Here is a 17,196-nt window from a genome sequence, read left to right as displayed (position 1 = left end):
TCTGCAACACTGCCTCTGCTGGCCAATCAATGTAACCTGCAGATGGAAAAGTCCACCCTTAGTCCAATATTAGAACTTGAATATTTCCAAAGTAAAGACAACACTACGAAATAAAATTATTTTCATAAAGCGTTCATACTTAGTACAATAGTGTCTGTAATATTGTGAAAATTCAACGTTCACTAAAAATTCTATTCTCCATTTTAATTTCAACCTAGCACACTTCTCTAAATCCTATGCCTCATTTGCTACCACTCTCTACACAACTCTAGCACCTATATGAGGACGTAGATAGAACGATCTCTTTAGCAGCCAAGTGACAGCGTACCCTTCTCACTGGAGTTCTTTTAGGTTATGGTACACCAATAGCAATTCAGTGATCTGATAGGTTGAGGAAGGTTTATGCTACAGTTAGTGGAAATAATAAAAACTATGAGAAACAGATTCTAACCTCTTCATTTTAGCACATCCCTATCAGTTAATCAATATTGCTACCATCTTAAAAAGTTATATTTATGCAGAAGACCCCACTAAAAGGTCCTGAGAGCCATCAGATGCTATGAACTACTTTTAATGAGAGCAAAACGATTAAGCGAGAGTTTGACTTACCATATAAATTGATAGAGGCATGGAGAAGGCTAAAGAATTGGATTTCTTTTTTTTTGTCTCAGCAACGCAGAGAGATTCTCCTCTGCAACACTGCCTCTGCTGGCCATTCAATATAACCTGCAGATGGAAAAGTCCACAGTTAGTCCATTATTAGAACTTGAATATTTCCAAAGTAAAGACAACACTACCAAATGAAATTATTTTCATAAAGCGTTCATACTTAGTACAATAGTGTCTGTAATATTGTGAAAATTCAACGTTCACTAAAATTTCTATTCTCCATTTTAATTTCAACCTAGCACACTTCTCTAAATCCTATGCCTCATTTGCTACCACTCTCTACACAACTCTAGCACCTATATGAGGACGTAGATAGAAAGATCTCTTTAGCAGCCAAGTGACAGCGTACCCTTCTCACTGGAGTTCTTTTAGGTTATGGTACACCAATAGCAATTCAGTGATCTGATAAGTTAAGGGAGGAAGGTTTATGCTACAGTTAGTGGAAATAATAAAAACTATGAGAAACAGATTCTAACCTCTTCATTTTAGCACATCCCTATCAGTTAAGCAATATTGCTACCATCTTAAAAAGTTCTATTCATGCAGAAGACCCCACTAAAAGGTCCTGAGAGCCATCAGATGCTATGAACTACTTTTAATGAGAGCAAAACGATTAAACGCGAGTTTGACTTACCATATAAATTGATAGAGGCATGGAGAAGGCTGAATAATTGTATATCTTTTTTCTTTTGTCTCAGCAACGCAGAGAGATTCTCCTCTGCAACACTGCCTCTGCTGGCCATTCAATATAACCTGCAGATGGAAAAGTCCACCGTTAGTCCATTATTAGAACTTGAATATTTCCAAAGTAAAGACAACACTACCAAATGAAATTATTTTCATAAAGCGTTCATACTTAGTACAATAGTGTCTGTAATATTGTGAAAATTCAACGCACACTAAAATTTCTATTCTCCATTTTAATTTCAACCTAGCACACTTCTCTAAATCCTATGCCTCATTTGCTACCACTCTCTACACAACTCTAGCACCTATATGAAGACGTAGATAGAAAGATCTCTTTAGCAGCCAAGTGACAGCGTACCCTTCTCACTGGAGTTCTTTTAGGTTATGGTACACCAATAGCAATTCAGTGATCTGATAAGTTAAGGGAGGAAGGTTTATGCTACAGTTAGTGGAAATAATAAAAACTATGAGAAACAGATTCTAACCTCTTCATTTTAGCACATCCCTTTCAGTTAATCAATATTGCTACCATCTTAAAAAGTTATATTTATGCAGAAGACCCCACTAAAAGGTCCTGAGAGCCATCAGATGCTATGAACTACTTTTAATGAGAGCAAAACGATTAAACGCGAGTTTGACTTACCATATAAATTGATAGAGGCATGGAGAAGGCTGAAGAATTGGATTTCTTTTTTTTTTGTCTCAGCACCGCAGAGAGATTCTCCTCTGCAACACTGCCTCTGCTGGCCATTCAATATAACCTGCAAATGGAAAAGTCCACCGTTAGTCCATTATTAGAACTTGAATATTTCCAAAGTAAAGACAACACTACGAAATAAAATTATTTTCATAAAGCGTTCATACTTAGTACAATAGTGTCTGTAATATTGTGAAAATTCAACGTTCACTAAAAATTCTATTCTCCATTTTAATTTCAACCTAGCACACTTCTCTAAATCCTATGCCTCATTTGCTACCACTCTCTACACAACTCTAGCACCTATATGAGGACGTAGATAGAAAGATCTCTTTAGCAGCCAAGTGCCAGCGTACCCTTCTCACTGGAGTTCTTTTAGGTTATGGTACACCAATAGCAATTCAGTGATCTGATAGGTTGAGGAAGGTTTATGCTACAGTTAGTGGAAATAATAAAAACTATGAGAAACAGATTCTAACCTCTTCATTTTAGCACATCCCTATCAGTTAATCAATATTGCTACCATCTTAAAAAGTTATATTTATGCAGAAGACCCCACTAAAAGGTCCTGAGAGCCATCAGATGCTATGAACTACTTTTAATGAGAGCAAAACGATTAAACGAGAGTTTGACTTACCATATAAATTGATAGAGGCATGGAGAAGGCTAAAGAATTGGATTTCTTTTTTTTTGTCTCAGCAACGCAGAGAGATTCTCCTCTGCAACACTGCCTCTGCTGGCCATTCAATATAACCTGCAGATGGAAAAGTCCACCCTTAGTCCATTATTAGAACTTGAATATTTCCAAAGTAAAGACAACACTTCCAAATGAAATTATTTTCATAAAGCGTTCATACTTAGTACAATAGTGTCTGTAATATTGTGAAAATTCAACGTTCACTAAAAATTCTATTCTCCATTTTAATTTCAACCTAGCACACTTCTCTAAATCCTATGCCTCATTTGCTACCACGTTCTACACAAATCTAGCACCTATATGAGGACGTAGATAGAAAGATCTCTTTAGCAGCCAAGTGACAGCGTACCCTTCTCACTTGAGTTCTTTTAGGTTATGGTACACCAATAGCAATTCAGTGATCTGATAAGTTAAGGGAGGAAGGTTTATGCTACAGTTAGTGGAAATAATAAAAACGATGAGAAACCGATTCTAACCTCTTCATTTTAGCACATCCCTATCAGTTAATCAATATTGCTACCATCTTAAAAAAGTTATATTTATGCAGAAGACCCCACTAAAAGGTCCTGAGAGCCATCAGATGCTATGAACTACTTTTAATGAGAGCAAAACGATTAAACGCGAGTTTGACTTACCATATAAATTGATAGAGGCATGGAGAAGGCTGAAGAATAGGATTTCTTTTTTCTTTTGTCTCAGCAACGCAGAGAGATTCTCCTCTGCAACACTTCCTCTGCTGGCCATTCAATATAACCTGCAAATGGAAAAGTCCACCGTTAGTCCATTATTAGAACTTGAATATTTCCAAAGTAAAGACAACACTACGAAATGAAATTATTTTCATAAAGCGTTGATACTTAGTACAATAGTGTCTGTAATATTGTGAAAATTCAACGTTCACTAAAAATTCTATTCTCCATTTTAATTTCAACCTAGCACACTTCTCTAAATCCTATGCCTCATTTGCTACCACTCTCTACACAACTCTAGCACCTATATGAGGACGTAGATAGAACGATCTCTTTAGCAGCCAAGTGACAGCGTACCCTTCTCACTGGAGTTCTTTTAGGTTATGGTACACCAATAGCAGTTCAGTGATCTGATAAGTTAAGGGAGGAAGGTTTATGCTACAGTTAGTGGAAATAATAAAAACTATGAGAAACAGATTCTAACCTTCATTTTAGCACATCCCTATCAGTTAATCAATATTGCTACCATCTTAAAAAGTTATATTTATGCAGAAGACCCCACTAAAAGGTCCTGAGAGCCATCAGATGCTATGAACTACTTTTAATGAGAGCAAAACGATTAAACGAGAGTTTGACTTACCATATAAATTGATAGAGGCATGGAGAAGGCTAAAGAATTGGATTTCTTTTTTTTTGTCTCAGCAACGCAGAGAGATTCTCCTCTGCAACACTGCCTCTGCTGGCCATTCAATATAACCTGCAGATGGAAAAGTCCACCCTTAGTCCATTATGAGAACTTGAATATTTCCAAAGTAAAGACAACACTTCCAAATGAAATTATTTTCATAAAGCGTTCATACTTAGTACAATAGTGTCTGTAATATTGTGAAAATTCAACCTTCACTAAAAATTCTATTCTCCATTTTAATTTCAACCTAGCACACTTCTCTAAATCCTATGCCTCATTTGCTACCACTCTCTACACAACTCTAGCACATATATGAGGACGTAGATAGAAAGATCTCTTTAGCAGCCAAGTGCCAGCGTACCCTTCTCACTGGAGTTCTTTTAGGTTATGGTACACCAATAGCAATTCAGTGATCTGATAGGTTGAGGAAGGTTTATGCTACAGTTAGTGGAAATTATAAAAACTATGAGTAACAGATTCTAACCTCTTCATTTTAGCACATCCCTATCAGTTAATCAATATTGCAACCATCTTAAAAAGTTATATTTATGCAAAAGACCCCACTAAAAGGTCCTGAGAGCCATCAGATGTTATGAACTACTTTTAATGAGAGCAAAACGATTAAACGCGTGTTTGACTTACCATATAAATTGATAGAGGCATGGAGAAGGCTGAAGAATTGGATTTCTTTTTTTTTGTCTCAGCAACGCAGAGAGATTCTCCTCTGCAACACTGCCTCTGCTGGCCAATCAATATAACCTGCAGATGGAAAAGTCCACCCTTAGTCCATTATTAGAACTTGAATATTTCCAAAGTAAAGACAACACTACGAAATAAAATTATTTTCATAAAGCGTTCATACTTAGTACAATAGTGTCTGTAATATTGTGAAAATTCAACGTTCACTAAAAATTCTATTCTCCATTTTAATTTCAACCTAGCACACTTCTCTAAATCCTATGCCTCATTTGCTACCACTCTCTACACAACTCTAGCACCTATATGAGGACGTAGATAGAAAGATCTCTTTAGCAGCCAAGTGCCAGCGTACCCTTCTCACTGGAGTTCTTTTAGGTTATGGTACACCAATAGCAATTCAGTGATCTGATAGGTTGAGGAAGGTTTATGCTACAGTTAGTGGAAATAATAAAAACTATGAGAAACAGATTCTAACCTCTTCATTTTAGCACATCCCTATCAGTTAATCAATATTGCTACCATCGTAAAAAAGTTCTATTTATGCAGAAGACCCCACTAAAATGTCCTGAGAGCCATCAGATGCTATGAACTACTTTTAATGAAAGCAAAACGATTAAACGCGAGTTTGACTTACCATATAAATTGATAGAGGCATGGAGAAGGCTGAAGAATTGGATTTCTTTTTTCTTTTGTCTCAGCAACGCAGAGAGATTCTCCTCTGCAACACTGCCTCTGCTGGCCATTCAATATAACCTGCAAATGGAAAAGTCCACCGTTAGTCCATTATTAGAACTTGAATATTTCCAAAGTAAAGACAACACTACGAAATAAAATTATTTTCATAAAGCGTTGATACTTAGTACAATAGTGTCTGTAATATTGTGAAAATTCAACGTTCACTAAAATTTCTATTCTCCATTTTAATTTCAACCTAGCACACTTCTCTAAATCCTATGCCTCATTTGCTACCACTCTCTACACAACTCTAGCACCTATATGAGGACGTAGATAGAAAGATCTCTTTAGCAGCCAAGTGACAGCGTACCCTTCTCACTGGAGTTCTTTTAGGTTATGGTACACCAATAGCAATTCAGTGATCTGATAAGTTAAGGGAGGAAGGTTTATGCTACAGTTAGTGGAAATAATAAAAACTATGAGAAACAGATTCTAACCTCTTCATTTTAGCACATCCCTATCAGTTAAGCAATATTGCTACCATCTTAAAAAGTTCTATTCATGCAGAAGACCCCACTAAAAGGTCCTGAGAGCCATCAGATGCTATGAACTACTTTTAATGAGAGCAAAACGATTAAACGCGAGTTTGACTTACCATATAAATTGATAGAGGCATGGAGAAGGCTGAATAATTGTATATCTTTTTTCTTTTGTCTCAGCAACGCAGAGAGATTCTCCTCTGCAACACTGCCTCTGCTGGCCATTCAATATAACCTGCAGATGGAAAAGTCCACCGTTAGTCCATTATTAGAACTTGAATATTTCCAAAGTAAAGACAACACTACCAAATGAAATTATTTTCATAAAGCGTTCATACTTAGTACAATAGTGTCTGTAATATTGTGAAAATTCAACGCACACTAAAATTTCTATTCTCCATTTTAATTTCAACCTAGCACACTTCTCTAAATCCTATGCCTCATTTGCTACCACTCTCTACACAACTCTAGCACCTATATGAAGACGTAGATAGAAAGATCTCTTTAGCAGCCAAGTGACAGCGTACCCTTCTCACTGGAGTTCTTTTAGGTTATGGTACACCAATAGCAATTCAGTGATCTGATAAGTTAAGGGAGGAAGGTTTATGCTACAGTTAGTGGAAATAATAAAAACTATGAGAAACAGATTCTAACCTCTTCATTTTAGCACATCCCTTTCAGTTAATCAATATTGCTACCATCTTAAAAAGTTATATTTATGCAGAAGACCCCACTAAAAGGTCCTGAGAGCCATCAGATGCTATGAACTACTTTTAATGAGAGCAAAACGATTAAACGCGAGTTTGACTTACCATATAAATTGATAGAGGCATGGAGAAGGCTGAAGAATTGGATTTCTTTTTTTTTTGTCTCAGCACCGCAGAGAGATTCTCCTCTGCAACACTGCCTCTGCTGGCCATTCAATATAACCTGCAAATGGAAAAGTCCACCGTTAGTCCATTATTAGAACTTGAATATTTCCAAAGTAAAGACAACACTACGAAATAAAATTATTTTCATAAAGCGTTCATACTTAGTACAATAGTGTCTGTAATATTGTGAAAATTCAACGTTCACTAAAAATTCTATTCTCCATTTTAATTTCAACCTAGCACACTTCTCTAAATCCTATGCCTCATTTGCTACCACTCTCTACACAACTCTAGCACCTATATGAGGACGTAGATAGAAAGATCTCTTTAGCAGCCAAGTGCCAGCGTACCCTTCTCACTGGAGTTCTTTTAGGTTATGGTACACCAATAGCAATTCAGTGATCTGATAGGTTGAGGAAGGTTTATGCTACAGTTAGTGGAAATAATAAAAACTATGAGAAACAGATTCTAACCTCTTCATTTTAGCACATCCCTATCAGTTAATCAATATTGCTACCATCTTAAAAAGTTATATTTATGCAGAAGACCCCACTAAAAGGTCCTGAGAGCCATCAGATGCTATGAACTACTTTTAATGAGAGCAAAACGATTAAACGAGAGTTTGACTTACCATATAAATTGATAGAGGCATGGAGAAGGCTAAAGAATTGGATTTCTTTTTTTTTGTCTCAGCAACGCAGAGAGATTCTCCTCTGCAACACTGCCTCTGCTGGCCATTCAATATAACCTGCAGATGGAAAAGTCCACCCTTAGTCCATTATTAGAACTTGAATATTTCCAAAGTAAAGACAACACTTCCAAATGAAATTATTTTCATAAAGCGTTCATACTTAGTACAATAGTGTCTGTAATATTGTGAAAATTCAACGTTCACTAAAAATTCTATTCTCCATTTTAATTTCAACCTAGCACACTTCTCTAAATCCTATGCCTCATTTGCTACCACGTTCTACACAAATCTAGCACCTATATGAGGACGTAGATAGAAAGATCTCTTTAGCAGCCAAGTGACAGCGTACCCTTCTCACTTGAGTTCTTTTAGGTTATGGTACACCAATAGCAATTCAGTGATCTGATAAGTTAAGGGAGGAAGGTTTATGCTACAGTTAGTGGAAATAATAAAAACGATGAGAAACCGATTCTAACCTCTTCATTTTAGCACATCCCTATCAGTTAATCAATATTGCTACCATCTTAAAAAAGTTATATTTATGCAGAAGACCCCACTAAAAGGTCCTGAGAGCCATCAGATGCTATGAACTACTTTTAATGAGAGCAAAACGATTAAACGCGAGTTTGACTTACCATATAAATTGATAGAGGCATGGAGAAGGCTGAAGAATAGGATTTCTTTTTTCTTTTGTCTCAGCAACGCAGAGAGATTCTCCTCTGCAACACTTCCTCTGCTGGCCATTCAATATAACCTGCAAATGGAAAAGTCCACCGTTAGTCCATTATTAGAACTTGAATATTTCCAAAGTAAAGACAACACTACGAAATGAAATTATTTTCATAAAGCGTTGATACTTAGTACAATAGTGTCTGTAATATTGTGAAAATTCAACGTTCACTAAAAATTCTATTCTCCATTTTAATTTCAACCTAGCACACTTCTCTAAATCCTATGCCTCATTTGCTACCACTCTCTACACAACTCTAGCACCTATATGAGGACGTAGATAGAACGATCTCTTTAGCAGCCAAGTGACAGCGTACCCTTCTCACTGGAGTTCTTTTAGGTTATGGTACACCAATAGCAGTTCAGTGATCTGATAAGTTAAGGGAGGAAGGTTTATGCTACAGTTAGTGGAAATAATAAAAACTATGAGAAACAGATTCTAACCTTCATTTTAGCACATCCCTATCAGTTAATCAATATTGCTACCATCTTAAAAAGTTATATTTATGCAGAAGACCCCACTAAAAGGTCCTGAGAGCCATCAGATGCTATGAACTACTTTTAATGAGAGCAAAACGATTAAACGAGAGTTTGACTTACCATATAAATTGATAGAGGCATGGAGAAGGCTAAAGAATTGGATTTCTTTTTTTTTGTCTCAGCAACGCAGAGAGATTCTCCTCTGCAACACTGCCTCTGCTGGCCATTCAATATAACCTGCAGATGGAAAAGTCCACCCTTAGTCCATTATGAGAACTTGAATATTTCCAAAGTAAAGACAACACTTCCAAATGAAATTATTTTCATAAAGCGTTCATACTTAGTACAATAGTGTCTGTAATATTGTGAAAATTCAACCTTCACTAAAAATTCTATTCTCCATTTTAATTTCAACCTAGCACACTTCTCTAAATCCTATGCCTCATTTGCTACCACTCTCTACACAACTCTAGCACATATATGAGGACGTAGATAGAAAGATCTCTTTAGCAGCCAAGTGCCAGCGTACCCTTCTCACTGGAGTTCTTTTAGGTTATGGTACACCAATAGCAATTCAGTGATCTGATAGGTTGAGGAAGGTTTATGCTACAGTTAGTGGAAATTATAAAAACTATGAGTAACAGATTCTAACCTCTTCATTTTAGCACATCCCTATCAGTTAATCAATATTGCAACCATCTTAAAAAGTTATATTTATGCAAAAGACCCCACTAAAAGGTCCTGAGAGCCATCAGATGTTATGAACTACTTTTAATGAGAGCAAAACGATTAAACGCGTGTTTGACTTACCATATAAATTGATAGAGGCATGGAGAAGGCTGAAGAATTGGATTTCTTTTTTTTTGTCTCAGCAACGCAGAGAGATTCTCCTCTGCAACACTGCCTCTGCTGGCCAATCAATATAACCTGCAGATGGAAAAGTCCACCCTTAGTCCATTATTAGAACTTGAATATTTCCAAAGTAAAGACAACACTACGAAATAAAATTATTTTCATAAAGCGTTCATACTTAGTACAATAGTGTCTGTAATATTGTGAAAATTCAACGTTCACTAAAAATTCTATTCTCCATTTTAATTTCAACCTAGCACACTTCTCTAAATCCTATGCCTCATTTGCTACCACTCTCTACACAACTCTAGCACCTATATGAGGACGTAGATAGAAAGATCTCTTTAGCAGCCAAGTGCCAGCGTACCCTTCTCACTGGAGTTCTTTTAGGTTATGGTACACCAATAGCAATTCAGTGATCTGATAGGTTGAGGAAGGTTTATGCTACAGTTAGTGGAAATAATAAAAACTATGAGAAACAGATTCTAACCTCTTCATTTTAGCACATCCCTATCAGTTAATCAATATTGCTACCATCGTAAAAAAGTTCTATTTATGCAGAAGACCCCACTAAAATGTCCTGAGAGCCATCAGATGCTATGAACTACTTTTAATGAAAGCAAAACGATTAAACGCGAGTTTGACTTACCATATAAATTGATAGAGGCATGGAGAAGGCTGAAGAATTGGATTTCTTTTTTCTTTTGTCTCAGCAACGCAGAGAGATTCTCCTCTGCAACACTGCCTCTGCTGGCCATTCAATATAACCTGCAAATGGAAAAGTCCACCGTTAGTCCATTATTAGAACTTGAATATTTCCAAAGTAAAGACAACACTACGAAATAAAATTATTTTCATAAAGCGTTGATACTTAGTACAATAGTGTCTGTAATATTGTGAAAATTCAACGTTCACTAAAAATTCTATTCTCCATTTTAATTTCAACCTAGCACACTTCTTTAAATCCTATGCCTCATTTGCTACCACTCTCTACACAACTCTAGCACCTATATGAGGACGTAGATAGAACGATCTCTTTAGCAGCCAAGTGACAGCGTACCCTTCTCACTGGAGTTCTTTTAGGTTATGGTACACCAATAGCAGTTCAGTGATCTGATAAGTTAAGGGAGGAAGGTTTATGCTACAGTTAGTGGAAATAATAAAAACTATGAGAAACAGATTCTAACCTTCATTTTAGCACATCCCTATCAGTTAATCAATATTGCTACCATCTTAAAAAGTTATATTTATGCAGAAGACCCCACTAAAAGGTCCTGAGAGCCATCAGATGCTATGAACTACTTTTAATGAGAGCAAAACGATTAAACGAGAGTTTGACTTACCATATAAATTGATAGAGGCATGGAGAAGGCTAAAGAATTGGATTTCTTTTTTTTGTCTCAGCAACGCAGAGAGATTCTCCTCTGCAACACTGCCTCTGCTGGCCATTCAATATAACCTGCAGATGGAAAAGTCCACCCTTAGTCCATTATGAGAACTTGAATATTTCCAAAGTAAAGACAACACTTCCAAATGAAATTATTTTCATAAAGCGTTCATACTTAGTACAATAGTGTCTGTAATATTGTGAAAATTCAACCTTCACTAAAAATTCTATTCTCCATTTTAATTTCAAACTAGCACACTTCTCTAAATCCTATGCCTCATTTGCTACCACTCTCTACACAACTCTAGCACATATATGAGGACGTAGATAGAAAGATCTCTTTAGCAGCCAAGTGCCAGCGTACCCTTCTCACTGGAGTTCTTTTAGGTTATGGTACACCAATAGCAATTCAGTGATCTGATAGGTTGAGGAAGGTTTATGCTACAGTTAGTGGAAATAATAAAAACTATGAGAAACAGATTCTAACCTCTTCATTTTAGCACATCCCTATCAGTTAATCAATATTGCTACCATCGTAAAAAAGTTCTATTTATGCAGAAGACCCCACTAAAAGGTCCTGAGAGCCATCAGATGCTATGAAGTACTTTTAATGAGAGCAAAACGATTAAAAGCGAGTTTGACGTACCATATAAATTGATAGAGGCATGGAGAAGGCTGAAGAATTGGATTTCTTTTTTTTTTGTCTCAGCAACGCAGAGAGATTCTCCTCTGCAACACTGCCTCTGCTGGCCAATCAATGTAACCTGCAGATGGAAAAGTCCACCCTTAGTCCAATATTAGAACTTGAATATTTCCAAAGTAAAGACAACACTACGAAATAAAATTATTTTCATAAAGCGTTCATACTTAGTACAATAGTGTCTGTAATATTGTGAAAATTCAACGTTCACTAAAAATTCTATTCTCCATTTTAATTTCAACCTAGCACACTTCTCTAAATCCTATGCCTCATTTGCTACCACTCTCTACACAACTCTAGCACCTATATGAGGACGTAGATAGAACGATCTCTTTAGCAGCCAAGTGACAGCGTACCCTTCTCACTGGAGTTCTTTTAGGTTATGGTACACCAATAGCAATTCAGTGATCTGATAGGTTGAGGAAGGTTTATGCTACAGTTAGTGGAAATAATAAAAACTATGAGAAACAGATTCTAACCTCTTCATTTTAGCACATCCCTATCAGTTAATCAATATTGCTACCATCTTAAAAAGTTATATTTATGCAGAAGACCCCACTAAAAGGTCCTGAGAGCCATCAGATGCTATGAACTACTTTTAATGAGAGCAAAACGATTAAGCGAGAGTTTGACTTACCATATAAATTGATAGAGGCATGGAGAAGGCTGAAGAATTGGATTTCTTTTTTTTTTGTCTCAGCAACGCAGAGAGATTCTCCTCTGCAACACTGCCTCTGCTGGCCAATCAATGTAACCTGCAGATGGAAAAGTCCACCCTTAGTCCAATATTAGAACTTGAATATTTCCAAAGTAAAGACAACACTACGAAATAAAATTATTTTCATAAAGCGTTCATACTTAGTACAATAGTGTCTGTAATATTGTGAAAATTCAACGTTCACTAAAAAATCTATTCTCCATTTTAATTTCAACCTAGCACACTTCTCTAAATCCTATGCCTCATTTGCTACCACTCTCTACACAACTCTAGCACCTATATGAGGACGTAGATAGAACGATCTCTTTAGCAGCCAAGTGACAGCGTACCCTTCTCACTGGAGTTCTTTTAGGTTATGGTACACCAATAGCAATTCAGTGATCTGATAGGTTGAGGAAGGTTTATGCTACAGTTAGTGGAAATAATAAAAACTATGAGAAACAGATTCTAACCTCTTCATTTTAGCACATCCCTATCAGTTAATCAATATTGCTACCATCTTAAAAAGTTATATTTATGCAGAAGACCCCACTAAAAGGTCCTGAGAGCCATCAGATGCTATGAACTACTTTTAATGAGAGCAAAACGATTAAACGAGAGTTTGACTTACCATATAAATTGATAGAGGCATGGAGAAGGCTAAAGAATTGGATTTCTTTTTTTTTGTCTCAGCAACGCAGAGAGATTCTCCTCTGCAACACTGCCTCTGCTGGCCATTCAATATAACCTGCAGATGGAAAAGTCCACCCTTAGTCCATTATTAGAACTTGAATATTTCCAAAGTAAAGACAACACTTCCAAATGAAATTATTTTCATAAAGCGTTCATACTTAGTACAATAGTGTCTGTAATATTGTGAAAATTCAACGTTCACTAAAAATTCTATTCTCCATTTTAATTTCAACCTAGCACACTTCTCTAAATCCTATGCCTCATTTGCTACCACTCTCTACACAACTCTAGCACCTATATGAGGACGTAGATAGAAAGATCTCTTTAGCAGCCAAGTGACAGCGTACCCTTCTCACTGGAGTTCTTTTAGGTTATGGTACACCAATAGCAATTCAGTGATCTGATAAGTTAAGGGAGGAAGGTTTATGCTACAGTTAGTGGAAATAATAAAAACTATGAGAAACAGATTCTAACCTTCATTTTAGCACATCCCTATCAGTTAATCAATATTGCTACCATCTTAAAAAGTTATATTTATGCAGAAGACCCCACTAAAAGGTCCTGAGAGCCATCAGATGCTATGAACTACTTTTAATGAGCAAAACGATTAAACGCGAGTTTGACTTACCATATAAATTGATAGAGGCATGGAGAAGGCTGAAGAATTGGATTTCTTTTTTTTTTGTCTCAGCAACGCAGAGAGATTCTCCTCTGCAACACTGCCTCTGCTGGCCATTCAATATAACCTGCATATGGAAAAGTCCACCGTTAGTCCATTATTAGAACTTGAATATTTCCAAAGTAAAGACAACACTACGAAATAAAATTATTTTCATAAAGCGTTCATACTTAGTACAATAGTGTCTGTAATATTGTGAAAATTCAACGTTCACTAAAAATTCTATTCTCCATTTTAATTTCAACCTAGCACACTTCTCTAAATCCTATGCCTCATTTGCTACCACTCTCTACACAACTCTAGCACCTATATGAGGACGTAGATAGAAAGATCTCTTTAGCAGCCAAGTGCCAGCGTACCCTTCTCACTGGAGTTCTTTTAGGTTATGGTACACCAATAGCAATTCAGTGATCTGATAGGTTGAGGAAGGTTTATGCTACAGTTAGTGGAAATAATAAAAACTATGAGAAACAGATTCTAACCTCTTCATTTTAGCACATCCCTATCAGTTAATCAATATTGCAACCATCTTAAAAAGTTATATTTATGCAGAAGACCCCACTAAAAGGTCCTGAGAGCCATCAGATGCTATGAACTACTTTTAATGAGAGCAAAACGATTAAACGCGAGTTTGACTTACCATATAAATTGATAGAGGCATGGAGAAGGCTGAAGAATAGGATTTCTTTTTTCTTTTGTCTCAGCAACGCAGAGAGATTCTCCTCTGCAACACTTCCTCTGCTGGCCATTCAATATAACCTGCAAATGGAAAAGTCCACCGTTAGTCCATTATTAGAACTTGAATATTTCCAAAGTAAAGACAACACTACGAAATGAAATTATTTTCATAAAGCGTTGATACTTAGTACAATAGTGTCTGTAATATTGTGAAAATTCAACGTTCACTAAAAATTCTATTCTCCATTTTAATTTCAACCTAGCACACTTCTCTAAATCCTATGCCTCATTTGCTACCACTCTCTACACAACTCTAGCACCTATATGAGGACGTAGATAGAACGATCTCTTCAGCAGCCAAGTGACAGCGTACCCTTCTCACTGGAGTTCTTTTAGGTTATGGTACACCAATAGCAGTTCAGTGATCTGATAAGTTAAGGGAGGAAGGTTTATGCTACAGTTCGTGGAAATAATAAAAACTATGAGAAACAGATTCTAACCTTCATTTTAGCACATCCCTATCAGTTAATCAATATTGCTACCATCTTAAAAAGTTATATTTATGCAGAAGACCCCACTAAAAGGTCCTGAGAGCCATCAGATGCTATGAACTACTTTTAATGAGAGCAAAACGATTAAACGAGAGTTTGACTTACCATATAAATTGATAGAGGCATGGAGAAGGCTAAAGAATTGGATTTCTTTTTTTTTGTCTCAGCAACGCAGAGAGATTCTCCTCTGCAACACTGCCTCTGCTGGCCATTCAATATAACCTGCAGATGGAAAAGTCCACCCTTAGTCCATTATGAGAACTTGAATATTTCCAAAGTAAAGACAACACTTCCAAATGAAATTATTTTCATAAAGCGTTCATACTTAGTACAATAGTGTCTGTAATATTGTCAAAATTCAACCTTCACTAAAAATTCTATTCTCCATTTTAATTTCAACCTAGCACACTTCTCTAAATCCTATGCCTCATTTGCTACCACTCTCTACACAACTCTAGCACATATATGAGGACGTAGATAGAAAGATCTCTTTAGCAGCCAAGTGCCAGCGTACCCTTCTCACTGGAGTTCTTTTAGGTTATGTTACACCAATAGCAATTCAGTGATCTGATAGGTTGAGGAAGGTTTATGCTACAGTTAGTGGAAATAATAAAAACTATGAGAAACAGATTCTAACCTCTTCATTTTAGCACATCCCTATCAGTTAATCAATATTGCTACCATCGTAAAAAAGTTCTATTTATGCAGAAGACCCCACTAAAAGGTCCTGAGAGCCATCAGATGCTATGAAGTACTTTTAATGAGAGCAAAACGATTAAAAGCGAGTTTGACTTACCATATAAATTGATAGAGGCATGGAGAAGGCTGAAGAATTGGATTTCTTTTTTTTTTGTCTCAGCAACGCAGAGAGATTCTCCTCTGCAACACTGCCTCTGCTGGCCAATCAATGTAACCTGCAGATGGAAAAGTCCACCCTTAGTCCAATATTAGAACTTGAATATTTCCAAAGTAAAGACAACACTATGAAATAAAATTATTTTCATAAAGCGTTCATACTTAGTACAATAGTGTCTGTAATATTGGGAAAATTCAACGTTCACTAAAAATTCTATTCTCCATTTTAATTTCAACCTAGCACACTTCTCTAAATCCTATGCCTCATTTGCTACCACTCTCTACACAACTCTAGCACCTATATGAGGACGTAGATAGAACGATCTCTTTAGCAGCCAAGTGACAGCGTACCCTTCTCACTGGAGTTCTTTTAGGTTATGGTACACCAATAGCAATTCAGTGATCTGATAGGTTGAGGAAGGTTTATGCTACAGTTAGTGGAAATAATAAAAACTATGAGAAACAGATTCTAACCTCTTCATTTTAGCACATCCCTATCAGTTAATCAATATTGCTACCATCTTAAAAAGTTATATTTATGCAGAAGACCCCACTAAAAGGTCCTGAGAGCCATCAGATGCTATGAACTACTTTTAATGAGAGCAAAACGATTAAGCGAGAGTTTGACTTACCATATAAATTGATAGAGGCATGGAGAAGGCTAAAGAATTGGATTTCTTTTTTTTTGTCTCAGCAACGCAGAGAGATTCTCCTCTGCAACACTGCCTCTGCTGGCCATTCAATATAACCTGCAGATGGAAAAGTCCACCCTTAGTCCATTATTAGAACTTGAATATTTCCAAAGTAAAGACAACACTTCCAAATGAAATTATTTTCATAAAGCGTTCATACTTAGTACAATAGTGTCTGTAATATTGTGAAAATTCAACGTTCACTAAAAATTCTATTCTCCATTTTAATTTCAACCTAGCACACTTCTCTAAATCCTATGCCTCATTTGCTACCACGTTCTACACAAATCTAGCACCTATATGAGGACGTAGATAGAAAGATCTCTTTAGCAGCCAAGTGACAGCGTACCCTTCTCACTTGAGTTCTTTTAGGTTATGGTACACCAATAGCAATTCAGTGATCTGATAAGTTAAGGGAGGAAGGTTTATGCTACAGTTAATGGAAATAATAAAAACGATGAGAAACCGATTCTAACCTCTTCATTTTAGCACATCCCTATCAGTTAATCAATATTGCTACCATCGTAAAAAAGTTCTATTTATGCAGAAGACCCCACTAAAAGGTCCTGAGAACCATCAGATGCTATGAAGTACTTTTAA

The sequence above is a fragment of the Triturus cristatus genome, chromosome 10, assembly GCF_964204655.1.
Source record: "Triturus cristatus chromosome 10, aTriCri1.1, whole genome shotgun sequence".
In the NCBI taxonomy this organism is placed as follows: Eukaryota; Metazoa; Chordata; class Amphibia; order Caudata; family Salamandridae; genus Triturus; species Triturus cristatus.
This window is presented reverse-complemented; position numbering follows the sequence as displayed.